The 14,851-nt window shown below is 43.1% G+C and overlaps 1 protein-coding gene across 1 annotated transcript in view; it reads left to right on the forward strand.

The window, feature by feature from the left end:
- The first annotated feature begins 536 nt into the window (after positions 1–536).
- VWA7 (von Willebrand factor A domain containing 7) overlaps positions 537–14,851 on the forward strand; it is a 72,556-nt gene continuing 58,241 nt past the window's right edge. The window contains exon 1 of the mRNA XM_040323489.1: positions 537–674. The gene's annotated coding sequence lies outside the window, so the exon portion shown is untranslated. The remainder of the gene's footprint in view (positions 675–14,851) is intronic.

The following is a 14,851-nucleotide window of genomic DNA, read 5'->3' on the forward strand; positions in this document are numbered from 1 at the left end:
ATCGTTCTGATCTCTTGGCATGGTAGCTAAGCGTGCAGCTCTGTATGAAAAGCTGAACACGTGGGGGGGGGGGGGGGTGAGCCGCTAAGCTTTTGCTTTCTCACGCTCGCCCCCACCATGGTTTTTGTGGGAGCACAAAGGACTGGTGAACTGTGTCTTACACACACAAAAGACCGGCGTATACAAAGCCATGGATTAAAGGGGGACACAAACTGCATTTACACTCTGCGTTCCCTTTATTCCCAATTAGTTTAACCCGACTGTTTCTACTTATTTTCCTATCCTCAAATCATATCTGCAGAAGCACCGTCTACAAATACGGTCACAATTTTCCCTTTGGCGGGCTGACTCAGTGTTTGAGATCTGTTCGTAGTCTTTTTGTGGTTGCATTTTTTTCGACTGATTGCTTCCTTTTTTCCCTCGGGTCTGTTGACGTTGTGTCATTGTTACTTAGAAGACACGCAAAAAAAAAAAAAAAAACATTCAGCCAGTGCCTCTGCACATACACCCTTTTGTGGCAGGTTGACATTCGTCTCCTTTAAGGAGAGGGCGGGACCTGTCATTGAACTGGGCTGATAAACAGTAGAAGTGGCAAGTGTATACTGAGAGATTAGAGTAAGAAGTGAGGACGCTGGAAAGAGGGAGAGACAGAGAAGTGCAGGTGCGAAGGGCATGTGAGTCTACTCAGCTTACAGTGCTGTAATAATTCTTTATTTATTATCTATATGCATTTTAGAGTTGATAGGGATATCTGCTTAGAGGGCTCTGGCAGACCTGCTTTTAACATTTGTAATACCCTCATAGTGTGACTTTAAATGATCAGTCTAAAAATTGCATGCCATAAATGTGTGACTTCAATGGGGCAGGGGTGGGCAATGCCATGCAGAATGCAGGAGCCAGTCAATATAGTTCTAGGACTAGCTGTTAAACAATTAATTGATAGGTAAATACCCTCGGCGGGTACCTATCAATCAGCAAATGTCGATTTGGTCAAAGAAGCTAGAACACAACCTGGAGCTATACCTGTGACATAAGGGCTGATAACAAAGGAATTTTTCTAAGAATATCGTTATTATCTATAGGTCAAAGTCACATGGGCAGCATTCTGTTTTATAGGTGCTATTTGCAGCCCTGCAAGAAACTGCTATATATATGTTCTTGGACATCATCACTATTTCATTAAAATCTACCCCCTTCATTCTAACCCAAGGGGCAATATTCGTTGTTGCCATTTGGAGTTTGGCAAGAAACAACTATACATATGTTGTTGGACACCATCACTATTTCATTAAAATCTACCCCCTTCATTCTAACCCAAGGGGCAATATTCTTTGTTGCCATTTGCAGTTTGGCAAGAAACAACTATACATATGTTGTTGGACACCATCACTATTTATTTAAAATCTACCCCTTTATTCTAACCCAAGGGGCAATATTCTTTGTTGCCATTTGCAGTTTGGCAAGAAACGGCTATATATATGTTCTTGGACATCATCACTATTTCATTAAAATCTACCCCCTTCATTCTAACCCAAGGGGCAATATTCTTTGTTGCCATTTGCAGTTTGGCAAGAAACAACTATACATATGTTGTTGGACACCATCACTATTTCTTTAAAATCTACCCCCTTTATTCTAACCCAAGGGGCAATATTCTTTGTTGCCATTTTCAGTTTTGCAAGAAACAATTATACAGTAAAATCTTGGATTACCAGCATAATTTGTTCCGGAAGCATGCTTGTAATCCAAAGCACTTGCATATCAAAGCAAATTTCCCCATAAGAAATAATGGAAACTCAAGCGATTCGTTCCACAACCATTTATTCATAGGTTTATAGTCCATATAATAAGATTATAGCAATGTGATAGGTTGTATAACCATAATATGTCCATCCACAAATAGAAGCCTCCACAAGGGGATTAGAAGGAAAACCCAGCAGGAGCTACAGAGTATCAAAGAGAAGAGAGGCGCCTCTAATGCCCTGTACACACGATTGGTTCATCCGATGAAAACGGTCTGATGGATTTTTTCATCAGATATCCGATGAAGCTGACTTTCATCAGTCGCGCCTACACACCATCAGTTAAAAAAACGATTGTGTCAGAACGTGGTGACGTAAAACACAACGACGTGCTGAGAAAAATGAAGTTCAATGCTTCCAAGCATGCGTCGACTTGATTCTGAGCATGCGTGGATTTTTAACCGATGGACGTGCCCACAGACGATCGTTTTTTTATATCGTTTTTTTAACCATCAGATAATTTTAAAACAAGTTCCTAGTTTTTTCAACGATGGATAAAAAAATGATGGGGCCCACACACGATCGGTTCGTCTGATGAAAACGGTCCATCAGACCGTTTTCATCAGACAAACCGATCGTGTTCTACGCGGCATAAGTGTAGCAATATGTTGCTAAATGTTGTTCCTTCATTAAATGTAACCATATTGCTACACTTAGAGGCTCCTCTCTTCTTTTTTATACTCAGTTATGACATGACGCTACATGACGCTTATATCAAGACATCACTTGTATATCAAGTCAAAATGTATTAAAAAATTTAGCTTGTCTTGCAAAACGCTTTTAAACCAAGTTACTCTCAAACCAAGGTTTTACTGTACATATGTTCTTGGACACCATCACTCTTTCTTCAGCATCTACTCCCTCATTCTACCCCAAAGGGCAATATTCTTTGTTGCCATTTGCAACTTTGCAAGAAATAGCTATATATATACATATGTTCCTGGGCATCATCGTTATTCCTCCAGCATCTACCCCCTAATTCTACCCCAACACTTACAACTTTCTGAAGGTTTTGCTTTTATCTCTCTGTGCATAAACCATTTCCAGGAAGATCATTCCCTAATCAGGTGACACATGTGACACTTCCAAATGAAAATATGAAACCTCTACAAATATTAACTTTCCTGCTCTCAGCTATAGGTTGCCAAGATCTGTTAAAGTAGCTTGCACGTCATAAGCATTCCATAAGATGATTGATTGTTATAGAAGCTAACCTTTCTTAAAGGGGTTATAAAGGTATGTTTTTTATTTTCTAAACAGGTTTCTTAAAGCTAGTGCATTGTTGGCTCACTTACCTTTTCCTTCCATTTCCCTTCTAAATGTTTTTTTTTCTTTGTCTGAATTTCTCATTTCCTGTTCCTCCTCAGTAAGCTTGCTCCCATCATCTGAGCCGTTCTGGCTGGGGGTTAGTCAGTGTGCTCGCCCCTGGGACTACATCCCTGCGGGAAAACGCTGTGAACGTTCAGTGTCTCCCCGCAGGGATGTAGTGCCATGGGAGGGGACGAGCACGCTGACTAACCACCAGCCAGAACAGCTCGGATGATGGGGGCAAGCTTACTGAGGAGGAACAGGAAGTGATGTTTAGAACAGGAAGTGAGATTTTGGGGATATTTTGTGTGAAGGCGACTGCAAACTGAATGGGGTAGTGGCGTTATTTTATACTGAGCTGCTGGTTGCCTGCCTTTGCCTGAACATTAGTCCACTAATTGCCCTCATGTGACCACTGCCAAGGCAAGTGGTCATGTAACCAGCACCACGAGAGCCAGGAGAAAGCCTGGAACGAATTTCAGGGTCTCTTTGAATATTTACAAATTTAAAGGATTAAGATAGGCTTTTAGTTCATTACAGAAGCCAGACAATGGGGGTTATTTACTAAAGGCAACTCCAGTTTGCGCTACAAGTGCAAACTACAAGTGCAAAGTGCACTTGAACTTGCACTGAAGGTGCAAGCAAAAATGCTGTTTTTTATTTTCCTTGCATGTCCCCCTCAGATCTACAGCGACTGCACTTCCAAGTGCACTTTCAGTGCAATTTCAAGTGCACTTTGCACTTGTAGTTTGCACTTGTAGTGCAAAGTGGATTTTCCTTTCGTAAATAACCCCCTATGTGTGATTTCATTAACCAGCTTATAAAAACTGAATACAACTAAAGAAACCAACTACAACAACGAACAGGAAGTGAGAAATTCAGACAAAGAAAAAAAACATTTAGAAGGGAAATCGAAGGAAAAGGTAAGTGAACCAACAATGCACTAGCTTAAAGGAACCTATTTCGAAAAACAAAAACAAAAAACGACCCTTTACAACCCCTTTAAATATCTTTGGATATCTTAGTATGGACCTATATTAAAATAACATATTCTCAGCCCACCATACTCCCTAATTTCGTAGATGCTAAAAGAAACCCCAAAACAGTTGTTCTGGGCTCCTTAAACATCTAGCCAGGTAGCCGGATGCCCAGGCATTGGCCAGGTGGTCTACACTGCAGGGGGTGGTCAAAATGTAGGCTTTGCTGCTGATTACATCAGCTGAGACCATCAGATGATCCAGAGAAGCGAGCTGAGACTATCAGAGGATCTGGCCAGGAGAACGGAGCCATTAGATGATCTGGCAAAGAGAGCCGAGAACATTGGATGATCTGGCCAGGAGATCTAAGAACGTTGTATGAACCAGCCAGCAGAGCTGAAGCTGATGGTTTATCCAGCCAGGAGATCTGTTGAACGATCCAACCAGGAGGATGTGCCCAGGTGCTCTGTATTTGGGTCATGTGGGACCTAAGACCATCAAATGATCCATCCAGGAGAGCTGAGACCATTGCATGATCCAGGAGAAGAACTGAGACTGTCCGATGATCTGGAAGAGCTGAGACCATCAGATTATCCTGGAGGAGAGCTGAGACTATTGGATGATACAGGAGGAGAGCTCAAACTTTCAGGCCTCATACACACGACCGAGTTTCTCGGCAGAATTCAGCCAGAATCTCGATCGGAGCTGAATTCTGCCGAGAAACCCGGCGTGTGTACACTTTCGGCCGAGGAAGCCTACGAGTTACTCGTCGAGCCAAATAGAGAACATGTTCTCTATTTCCTCGCTGTTCAATGAGGAAAGTTGGCTCGCCGAGATCCTCGGCGGCTTCACACAGAACTCGACGAGCAAAACGATGAGTTTTGCCCGTCGAGTTCCTCGGACGTGTGTACGAGGCCTCAGATGATCCCACCAGGAAAGCTGAGACCATCCGATGATCCAGCCAGGAGAGCTATCACTGTTTGATGAATGAGCTAGGAGGATGTTTACAGGTACTCAGGAGTGGGTCAATTGGATGATGCATCCAGTAGAACTGAGACCAATAGATAATCCATCCATATGAACAGGCATCATTCAAGGATAGTGGGTTACCTTTTGACATTAGAACTAAGTGGAATAATAACATCTCATGCTTTGTACAGTACACACAAGCGGAATTTCCGACGGAAAAAGTACGACAGAAGCTTTTCATCGGTAATTCCGTCCGTGTGTATGCCCAATCTGACTTTTTCAGTCGGAAATTCTGACGAAATTAGATAGAAAACATGTTCTCAATTTTTCCGATGCAAAAAATTTTGATTGGAATTTCCATTCGTCTGGATGCAATTCTGACGGACTAAAAACCACACATGCTCAGAATCAAGTTGACGCATGCTCGGAAGCATTGAACTTCATTTTTCTTGGCTCGTCGTAGTGTTGTACGTCACCACGTTCTTGACGGTCGGAATTTGGTGTGACCCTGGGCAAGACCGTAGGCAAGACAGCTTGAGCGGAATTCCGTCTGAATTTATTACAGCGGGAAAACCGGTCGTGTGTACAAAGCTTTACTCTTTCATACATCATGTTCAGTGGAGGGACTACTGTCAGAAGTATAATTGTATATGCAGCAATTTATTTGGACTTAGAATCCCGTATGAACCGATTTTTCATTCGCGTTGAGTAGAATTTGACTTTCAGATTGTGTTATACATAGAAAATGTAATTGCTTATAGAAACAACCTGTGAATCTTGAGATTTTGGGGATATTTTGTGTGAAGGCAACTGCAAACTGAATGGGGTAGTGGCGTTATTTTATACTGAGCTGCTGGTTGCCTGCCTTTGCCTGAATATTAGTCCACTAATTGCCCTCATGTGACCACTGCCAAGGCAAGTGGTCATGTAACCAGCACCACGAGAGCCAGGAGAAAGCCTTGAACGAATTTCAGGATCTCTGAATATTTACAAATTTAAAGGATTAAGATAGGTAAAAGGAGGCTTTTAGTTCATTACAGAAGCCAGACAATGGGGGTTATTTACTAAAGGCAACTCCAGTTTGCGCTACAAGTGCAAAGTGCACTTGAACTTGCACTGAAAGTACACTTGGAAGTGCAGTCACTGTAAATCTGAGGGGAAAGATCTGAAATAAGGGGCAGCTCTGCTGATTTTATTATCCAATCATGTGCAAGCAAAAATTCTGTTTTTTGTTTTCCTTGCATGTCCCCCTCAGATCTACAGCGACTGCACTTCCAAGTGCACTTTCAGTGCAATTTCAAGTGCACTTTGCACTTGTAGTTTGCACTTGTAGTGCAAAGTGGATTTTCCTTTTGTAAATAACCCCCAATGTGTGATTTCATTAACCAGCTTATACAAACGGAATAAAACTAAAGAAACCAACTACAACAGTTTAAATGACTCAAGTTTCAATATAAGCTACTATTATTATTATTAACCACTTCCAGACCTGCGCACGACGATGTACGTCCTATTTTTAAAGATTGATATCTCGGTAACGGCAGCAGCTGCTGTCACAACCGAGGTATCAATCTTTAGTGTGCGCGGTCTGGAATCCGATAATGGCGGTCTCCGCGGCGGATTCACCGTGAGATCGCCGTTATTGGTGGCGGGAGAGGGGCCCCCCCCTCCCGCCGCTCTCCCGCGCCCTCCGCCGCTTACCGGAGCCGTCGGTAGCGGCGGAGGCGATCGGGTGCTGTCGGCTGGTGAGCGGGGACGAGACTGAAGGAAAAATCTCCTTCGCCCGTCCCCATAGCTCGGCTGGGCGGAAGTGACGTCAAAACGTCAGTCCCGCCCAGCCTTTTAAAGAGACAAATTTTTTTTTTGGTCATTTGAAAAAATGACATTTTTTATTTTTTTTTATTTTTTGCATTTAAGCCCAAATATGAGATCTGAGGTCTTTTTGACCCCAGATCTCATATTTAAGAGGACCTGTCATGCTTTTTTCTATTACAAGGGATGTTTACATTCCTTGTAATAGGAATAAAAGTGATCAAATTATTATTATTTTTTTTCAGTGTAAAAAATAATAAAATAAATAAAAATAAATAAGAAAACAAAAAACATTTTTTTTTAAAGCGCCCCGTCCCGACGAGCTCGCGCGCAGAAGCGAACGCATACGCGAGTAGCGCCCGCATATGAAAACGGTGTTCAAATCACACAAGTGAGGTATCGCCGCGATCGTTAGAGCGAGAGCAATAATTATAGCCCTAGAGCCACTCTGTAGCTCAAAAAATGCAATCTCTAGAATTTTTTAAACATCGCCTATCGAGATTTTTAAGGGTAAAAGTTTGACGCCATGCCACGAGCGGGCGCAATTTTTAAGCGTGACATGTTGGGCATCATTTTACTCGGCGTAACATTATCTTTCACAATATATAAAACAATTGGGCCAAATTTATTGTTGTCTTATTTTTTAATTTAAAAAAGTTAATTTTTTCCAAAAAAAGTGCGCTTGTAAGACCGCTGCGCAAATACGGTGTGACAAAAAGTATTGGAATGACCACTATTTTATTCTCTAGGGTGTTAGAAAAAATATATATAATGTTTGGGGGTTTTAAGTAATTTTCGAGCAGAAAAAACTGTTTTAGTCTTGCAAACACCGAATCTGAAAAACACCTAAGGTCTGGAAGTGGTTAATAATCCCTTTGCTTGTTTTTGCTATCAAAAACTGGTTATAAGTAGATGACAGCCATTAAAATAGTCTAGTGCCAGCATTGGGCATTCTGTGTCATTTATTTGGGTTCAGTGACTATCTAGCCCTTGGAGTACCGGTATGTTCAACCCTAAGTGCCCGTTCACACTACCGCGACCTGGGATCCAACTTGTGTCGCCCCAAGTCGCGTGACATGAGAAATTACATTAAAGTGAATGAGAGCCGTCATAATGCACACTACAGAAGTCGCTCCGACTTCAGAAATGGTTCCTGTACTACTTCAAGGCAACTTCTAGGCGACTTTTACCCATAGATTTCAATGGAAGTCGCCTCCAAAGTCAGATCACTGTCTTAACTAAAGCAACTTTACAGGAAGAGAAAATAGTTTTCTCAGGCAAACCCCTCCCTCCCACAGAGCTGATTATTGTTTGATTGGCCACTGGCAAAGTTGCCTGTCCTGGAGGTGACTTGAAGTTGCCCCGAAGTTGCCTTGAAGTTGCCTCGAAGTTGCCTAGCAAAGTCGTGCCGACATTCATGTCGCTGTAGTGTGAACCGGCACTTACTCTGGACAGCCAGACCTGGGCCAGTCTTTTGTAAACATTCACGGCAAAGCGATGAATATGACACCAGCCTATAAAGTGAGATAAGATGGATTGTGTCAATATTATCCCTTGTAGTGACCTCACATGTGAGATTAAGCTACATTCTCCTTTAAACACATCTGACTATAATAAATAGGATTATTGTACCAAAGGTGTATCTCTAAGGCACATTTTTTTTTGAAGCAATGAATGTGCCTTTCATCAAACATTCACTGGTGATGAATCATTTACCGTTTTTAAAACAAATGCACCTGGAATATTCACCTGCAGAAAATGTCATTTTGGTGAACTCACACAGATGGCTTGTGGATTTAAACATTCTCTAGCGTAAAAATCTGGCATTTATCCAAGCCTGGGAGCCATAAGTGGAGCGTACAGACAGCCATAGAAGTGAATTGTTGCTACCAGCCCTATTTAGGCATACACCAATGCTTTTTGTTCCATAAGGCAGAGCCAATCTTCTGAGTATTTAAATATCTCATTAAAATGTAAATCCTGTCAAAACTTTTTTTTGAAATTGAAAAAGGAGAGAACTTCTATCTGTTTTTATTACTTTGGGTGACTCTATTGGGAATTCTCCCCACTTCCTGTCCTGCTGACACATTGGAAGTAAGGAAAAATCTCCAAGCAAAAAAACAACAAAAAAAACTTTTGAAGTAGGGGAACCCACATCACATTTTAATGCTATACATGTCTTCTTTTTATATTTTTTTATCATTTCCTCTCCAGATAATATCATTGTTCAAAGCGCTCCCCTCTCAATACAAAAGTAACAAAATATGGCTCCAGTTATACTTTTCAGATCCAAAGTCTAAAATAGATTTTATATCTGCTGGTACTCACTAGCTGTTTGCCAGATTTCCCCCACTTGACCTCACCAACAGTGGCATAACAATAGCCATGGCAGTCCACGTGGCTGCTATAGGACCTGGGGATAAAAGGGGGTCTCATTAGAGGGGTTATTGAGGCATGTGAGCATAGAAATTAAACATAGATTTAGGCTGGGTTCACATTTCTGTGCGCAGCGGCTCACAGCAGGGGGTCCGATGCCTCCCTGTTCTCCGTTTCAGGTCCGAATTTTTGGCTGAATTCGAACCTGAAATGGACCAGAAGACCACAGGACTCCCGTGCAATTTGCTCCGGAGTCGTCCCAGAGCTGTGTGAACCTACTCCATAGAGAGCCGGTCACAGTCTCCTGACAAATGTGAATTGGATGCGGACAAGTCCCCACATCCAATTCGCAATAGTGGGAACCCAGCCTTAAACATAGAACATCTGTGTACATGTAAACATAACACATATCCTTCACTGTATTAAAGTGATTGCAAAGTAAATATATATATATATATATATATATATATATATATATATATATATATATATATATATTTTTTTTATAAACATAATATACTTCTTTGCTCCGAACCTAATTTTTCGGAGCAAAATTTTTCTGGTCCCTGCCAACATCCCATGGCTCCTGCTCTCCAGCGAGTGCCCCATAGAAAGCCATCTTCTATGGGGGGCACTCATGTGGTCTTGATCCAGACAGCACTGCTCGGCCCCGGCCTTGTCACAGGATTTGACTCTCAGTCCATTGGCATCACCTCCATCTGTGGACTCCTCTACCCGGATCATCCATGCTGTACTTCTATCATTGATGCAATATTACCTCATTCCTTCTTTTATGCTGTTTTAAAAAGACCAGTCTACCTACTAGGCAAGTTTGCTGTGATCAGCTACACTTTTGGAAACAGCCTGGTTCAGCATTCATTGATAATGTTATTCTTTTGGTTCATTACCACATGGTATGAACACATCATCCAAAAATACAGCATATGAGTATACTAGAAGGTTCAGCTTAATACCACATTGGAACTATTCCCTGTTTTTATCCTTTTAAATAATGACGCCAGTTTGAAAATTACAATACCTCCTGAAGAAGCGATTCTCGCGAAACATGTAGAGCAAATATTTTTTACAGTCTAAAAACTATGCACGTTCTTATGTGACGTGTGTTGACTCTGTTGACCAGATCTTGGAGTGCCCCTAGTCGCTACTGTAGTCCATCTACAGTTTTTTATACATTATTTTGTGTTTTATTTTTTTTAACTATGTATTAAATTGTGAATAAAATTGTTTATTTTATAATTGGTGCCTATAAAGTCCATTTCTTCCTTGTCCAAAATATTCTCAGTTAACATGGCCACTGCCCATTTTAGGACTCACTGTCGTGGTTGGGGGTGTAGCATGGCAAATATTATACCACAGGTTACTATCAGTGGGAAGTACCGCAGCCAAACATGACCCATTCAAATGAATGGGGCAGTGCTACAACTGCTCTGCAATGTTGTGTAATGCAGGCGGTTGCGGTGCTGTGGGCCTTTAAGAGATCAAGCAAGAGTTAAAGTGGTTGTAAAGTCCCGAAATGTTTTATTTTTTTTGTCACCTGTAAGGCAAAGGGCATAAAGGCATAAAGCTCATTATGAAATACTTACCTAAGAACGAGGCGTCAGTCACTCACCTGGTCCACGCCGGCGTGTCTTCCGGGTATCGCGGCTCCATCGCTGTGAGTGGCTGGATCTGCGATGTCGTCACTCCCGCGCATGGGCGTGGGAGACTTCTTTCCGGCAAGGTCCAGCGTCTGCCGGGCCTTTACCCGAGAATCCCCTGTGTGCATGCGCCGCTGCAGTCAGCTGCTCGTTGCAAGGGGAATATCTCCTAAACCGTAAAGCTTTAGGAAATATTTTTTTTACCTACAGGTAAGCCTTAATATAGGCTTACCTTCAGGTAAAAGTGTAAAAATGGACTACACTTTAAAGCGAAGCTCTGCTGAAAAAAAAATATTAAAAGCCAGCAGCTACAAATACTGCAGCTGCTGACTTTTAATATTAGGACACTTACCTGTTCTGGAGTCCAGCGCCGTCTGCAGCAGAGGACGAGTGATCGCTCGTCACTCTGCTGCCCCCCCCGCCATCCTCGGTGAGGGAACCAGGAAGTGAAGCGCTGACTGGCTCCCGCTGTGCTCTGGGTGCTGAGTGTTCCCAGAACACAACGGGGGACAGGGGGACAGGAGGTGACGTCCTGCCCGCAGTCTGCCCACAGACTGTGGCCGGAAGTGGGTGCAAATACCTGTCTTTAGACAAGTATCTGCACCCCCCTCCCCCCTGAAAGGTGTCAAATGTGACACGGGAGGGTTCCGATCAGCGGGAGTTCGACTTTAGGGTGGAGCTCCGCTTTAAGGAGAGACCACTACTTCCACACAGATGGCAAGGATACAGCGTCCTGGCAAAGGACAGGCTTTTTTTTACTCGGGATGTAGCTGCTTTTTAAAGAAAATGAATTGCAAGGCTTTGCACATCTTTAATTTTGATGTATCTGAAGTGCATTTGGCCGTTTTAAACAAAAAGTTAAATTAGGTTTTAAAAACTGTCTTTGTAGAACTTAGCGTTGTGGTCTTGTGGGGGAGCTACTAACATCCTGTAAAGTCACCTTTCAGCCCCGGAAATCGGAACCACAAAGGATGCTGGAAGTGACCATGGAGGTTATTTACGAAAGGCAGATCCACTTTGCAGAACAAGTGCAAACTACAAGTGCAAAGTGCACTGAAAGTGCAGTCGCTGTAGATACGAGGGGGACAGTCAAGGAAAATATTAAACAGCTTGCACATGATTGGATGATAAAATCAGCAGAGCTTCCCCTCATTTCACATCTACCCCTCATATTTACAGCGAGTGCACTTCCAAGTTTTTAAGTGCACTTTGCACTTGTAGTTTGCAGTTGTAGTGCAAAGTGGATTTGCCTTTCGTAAATAACCCCCTGTGTCTCTTAGCAGTGCGCCATGAGTTGCTTTTCTTTCATAAATTGTTCCCTCTAACAACAATCCAGAAAAGGACGATGTAAGCAGATTCCCTGCAGTGCCAAAAAGTGTATTTCTACAACCAACTTTACTGCTTGTTCCCTAACAGCTCCCAGTAATAACAAAGATATAACTTCTTAGAGTATATTCCAAGCTGTGTCTACATAGAAATGCAAACCAATTCATCTCTTAAACCAGACAGACAGAATATTTTGTGGTCTATGCTGGTCATGTTATAACACCGTTATGAGTCAGCTGGAGATCCTTACGTATGTAACATTTGGAGGCACGGAATGTAGGAATTTTTTTCACACAAAATAATTCTTTTTACATGTATACTGTGCTATAGAAAAGGAATAATACATAATTAGAACGGGAAGCAAATTGAATTCCCCTGTAAAACCAGACCACAATATTGCATTATTCAAATGAAAAAAGACTAAGTAGAACACATTTTTCTGAACCATACAGAGATGTATTATGGCCTAGGCCGACAAGGCCCAGGCCTAGGGCGGCACTTTGCGGGGGGGCGGCGAAAAGGCGCCCCCCGCAAAGTGGCGCGGTCACCCGGGACATCTGCTGCCCGGGGTCCCGCAGCGTCATTCGACTACAGTGCAGCCGTCCCTCTCTCTCCACTGATTGCAATACACAGTCACTCTTCGGCTCCTCCCCCCTCTTGGCTCAATGTTCCTGTGTGTGCTCTGTCCCCCTGTGCTCATCCCACCCTGTCCCCCTGTCCTCATCCCACCCTGTCCCCCTGTCCTCATCCCACCCTGTCCCTCTGTCCTTATCCCATGAAAATGACAGGACGAGTCTTAAAAAGGAAGGGGTGCGTCATATATAAAGTAGGGGGTGCGCGAGTTTCACCAGGCCTAGGGCAGCACAAAACCTAAGTACACCCCTGGAACCATACCTGCAAAACGTAATATATAAATATATAATGGGGGGGGGGGGGGGGAAAGCTTATTGCATCAACAATTTCCATAAAGAAAAAAGTAAAAAAAAATCAAAGCGATGTTCTATCCTGTATTACAAGCGTTTCCAAAATATATTAGTGCAAACCATCTAAACAAGTTCAGAAAGTTGGGAGGTATTATATTATATTATAAACGTGGAGTCAATTGAAAACATTTTAATGCATTGCAAAAATTTATTACAAAAATGACCAAAATTATATTAGTTTGAGAAAGCTTATGGTATCAACAATTTCCATAAAGAAAAAAGAAAACAAAAAATAAAAAATCAAAGTGATGTTCAATCATGTATTCCAAAAATGACCAAAATTATATTTATGATTAAAATTATAATTATGCCACTCATCTAAACAAGCTCAGAAGGTTATGGTGTGTATTATAAACATGGAGTCAATTAAAAACATTTAAAAAAGACTCGGCCCCATATGAAGACAACATATCAATTCTAACCTTATATAAAAAAAAAACAATGAGCCCATGTAGAGTTGGGCCCATTGGTTTCTTTGATATACAGTAAGTGCAGAATCGGTATATTGCGGCTTGTCTTCATATGTGGCCGAGTCTATTTTAAATGTTTTAAGTCAGTGGTCATCAACCCTGTCCTCAGGGCCCACTAACAGGCCAGATTTTATGTATTACCTGGCTTGGGGAGATGCAGACTAGAATACTGCAATCACTCAGCAGCAAATGATATCACCTGTCATGTATTTCAGTTATATTACGAACCTGGCCTGTTAGTAGGTCCTGAAGATCATCTGTACTGCAGCTGCACCCGCCACTATTCTCGGTTAGGGAATCGAGAAGTGAAGCGTTGCGGCTTCACTGCCCGGTTCCCTACTGCGCATGCGCGAGTAGCACGACGCGCCGTCGCTCGTCCCCGCTCTGTCCTGGGAACAGTGGGCCAAATTCTCAAAAAACCTGCCTAACTTAACTTTCAGCAGTTAAGTTACACTGACTTAAAATCTCTACCTAAGTGCCCGATCTTCAAAGCACTTACCTAGAAATTTCAGGCCGTGTAACTTAAGTGCCGCCGTCGCAAGGCGGTCCTCCTCTCCGGGGGGCGTTTAAAATTTAAATGAGGCGCGCTCCCGCGCCGGCCGTACTGCGCATGCGTGTGACGTAATTTTCCCGACGTGCAGCGCGCAAACGTAATTGACGCCGGGCGGCTTTGAGAATTGCGACGGGACACTAAAGTTGCGACGGGTGAAAAAAAATATACGCGCCGGGAAAACAAATAATTATAAAAAAAAATGACAGCGTCGCTCAGCATGCATTCCTGAGAGGGAGACCCCCTACGTCGAAAAATCGACGTAGGGGGTCCCCCTACAATCCATACCAGACCCGTATCCAAAGCACGCTACCCGGCCGGTCAGGAAGGGAGTGGGGATGAGCGAGCGCCCCCCCCTCCTGAGCCGTGCCAGGCCGCATGCCCTCAACATGGGGGGGTTGGGTGCTCTGGGGCAGGGGGGCGCACTGCGGGCCCCCCCACCCCAGAGCACCCTGTCCCCATGTTGATGAGGACAGGACCTCTTCCCGACAACTCTTGCCGTTGGTTGTCGGGGTCTGTGGGCGGGGGCTTATAGGAATCTGGGAGTCCCCTCAAATAAGGGGGCCCCCAGATACCGGCCCCCCACCCTAAGTGAATGGATATGGGGTACATCTTCTTTA

This window comes from Rana temporaria, chromosome 9 (assembly GCF_905171775.1).
Source record: "Rana temporaria chromosome 9, aRanTem1.1, whole genome shotgun sequence".
NCBI lineage: Eukaryota > Metazoa > Chordata > Amphibia > Anura > Ranidae > Rana > Rana temporaria.